The sequence below is a fragment of the Bison bison genome, unplaced genomic scaffold (assembly GCF_000754665.1).
Source record: "Bison bison bison isolate TAMUID 2011002044 unplaced genomic scaffold, Bison_UMD1.0 scf7180017858437, whole genome shotgun sequence".
NCBI lineage: Eukaryota > Metazoa > Chordata > Mammalia > Artiodactyla > Bovidae > Bison > Bison bison.
Genome location: NW_011489009.1, coordinates 12,093 through 14,475, shown reverse-complemented (window position 1 = coordinate 14,475; position 2,383 = coordinate 12,093). Strand labels below are relative to the sequence as shown.

General features: G+C 33.3%; 1 protein-coding gene across 1 annotated transcript in view; it reads left to right on the top strand.

Moving 5' to 3' along the window:
- The window catches only part of LOC105005443 (leucine-rich repeat and calponin homology domain-containing protein 2-like), a gene marked incomplete at its 3' end in the record, with an annotated part of 8,117 nt that overhangs the window by 4,239 nt on the left and 1,495 nt on the right, over nt 1-2,383 (top strand). The window lies entirely within an intron of this gene.

Here is a 2,383-nt window from a genome sequence, read left to right as displayed (position 1 = left end):
CTTCAATTTAAATCTGAATTTGGCAATAAACAGTTCATGATCTGAGCCACAGTCAGCTCCCGGTCTTGTTTTTGCTGACTGTATAAAGCTTCTACATAATTGAAATTTCAATATATAATTACATATAAAACACTAGTGAGTTATTTCACTTTCTTTTAAATCTTTGAAATCTAGCATGTATTTTACATTTGTAGCATGTCTCAATTTGGACTAGTTACATTCAAATGCTCTGTTGCCAAGCATGACTAGTGGCTACTGTATTGGACAGTACAGATCAATAGAGTTTATTTGTGGCTCTTGGGTGTACTTATCTCTCACACAGAGCTGGTATTGAATTACTTAGTTCTTGTATGTACTTTCTAGTTTCTCACTCATGTTCTTGGCTATATGGTTCTTACTACTTAGAATACTTTTCCTTGATATTTTGTAAACTCTTTATTCTATATAGGCATTGCAGTAGTTACACTTATCTTCAGCTTTTGCAGTCAGACATAATATCCTCGTGAAGCTCTTCTCCAACTCTTAATAACTGTATGTCCTTGTATCATATCATCTCTGGTTTTTAGCTTTCTTGTATGTGAAAAGGAAAATAATCATACAGATGTTGTCAGGATTGAATAAAATAATGCATATAGAGTATTTATCATGGTGTCTTATTAATTCCTCAACAAATAGCTTATTATTATCATTGTCATCTGTTTCAAACACACCAATGTATGTTAGTATAGTATATGGATGTATTATTGGGTGGTGGAGTCAGATGGATTTCAGTTCTAATCATGGTTTAATGATTAATTCATTAAACCTCTTAATTCCTCCTTGGCCTATGTAAGTTATTTAATCTCTCTGAGCCTGTTTCTTTATTTAAAATGTTAACAATACATATTTCAAAAGCTTGTTGTGAGAATTAAATGTGTGCCTAGCAACTAGTTCAGTAAATGATACTCAGTAAATGTCATAATATTTCCCCTTGGAAAGTTAACTTTTATTAGCTTTATTTCTTCATTTGTAAGAAGAAATAATAATGCATAAATCGTATAATTTCATTATAAATAAAATATGAGGTGCACCTGGCATAGTATCTAATACAATGTAGACACTCAGCAAATGCTAGCAATTGTTGTCTTTCATCCTTCAAGATTAATCTCAAATGCTTCTTTCTTGGGTGAAGCCTTTCCTCACCTTCCCAAGGAGAAATTTATATTTACCTTTGTTCTTGTTGTTTATTTGGTAAGTTGTGTCTGACTCTTTTGTGACCCCATGGACTATAGCCTGCCAGGCTCCTCTGACTGTGATTTCTCAGGCAAGAATACTGGAGTGGGTTACCATTTCCTTCTCTGGGGATCTTCCCAACCCAGGGATCAAACCCTCGTCTCCTGCTTGGCAGGTGGATTCTTTACCACTGAACCATCTGGGAAGCCCCGTTTACCTTTGTCATATCCTTCAGAACAGATAAGCATACTCCCCCGCTGGGCTGAGAATGCATTGAAAGCAAACATTAAAATTCATCTCATCTCAGGTGTTCAGCATAGTGCCTTAACCCTTGGTAATTGCTTCCCTAAGTTTGTTGATATACTCCTGAAAAGTATAAAATCAGTATTTGGGGAAGAAATATAACAGATCAGGGACTTCAGTGTTAGATAATCTTGGGATAAAACTTAGACTTCCATTTGCAAGTTGTATGTCATTGAGTCATTTTTTCAACCCTTTCTGGCCTCAGTTTCTTTTTCTGTAAAATGAGAAAGCACCAATAACCTGCTAGAATTTTCACAAGGAATATGAAGTATTATCTTTAAAATACTTTAAGAAAAACTTAGCCCAGTTCTTGGCATATAACCAGTGGTCAATGTACAGTATATGATAAATTTGCAAATTAAAGTGAAAACTGTTTTGCAACTTCGGTGGTATTCTGTAATTCAGAAATTTACAAGGACAGCTCTTTCCTCACACCAAAACAATTGCTTATTCAATGCTTTACAGGCGTTTTTTGACCTTTTTTCTCTTAATTACTTAATGGTCCTTATTTATGAAGCTAAATATATTTTTAGAGATAATGAAGAAGAAATGGTTGTATTAAGGTTAAAAAACATTTCAGCATTATATGGTAAAATTTGACAAACTCATAAGAAAAATAGGTCTTTATCAAGATGATTTTCTAGCGGGACTATCTGCTTTTCTGAATCTCTCAGAATAAATAATAGGCTATTGTTAAGGCTATTGTAACCTATTTTACAATAGAGCACATGAAAATATTACATGAGGTACATGAATAAAGTGTTTTATATGATCCAGTATTTTTCTCCTCATGTTTTTAAGGATCTTACATATCAAAAATATATATTCTATATTATCTAGCAAAATTCTAGGTCAGTTATGTATTATC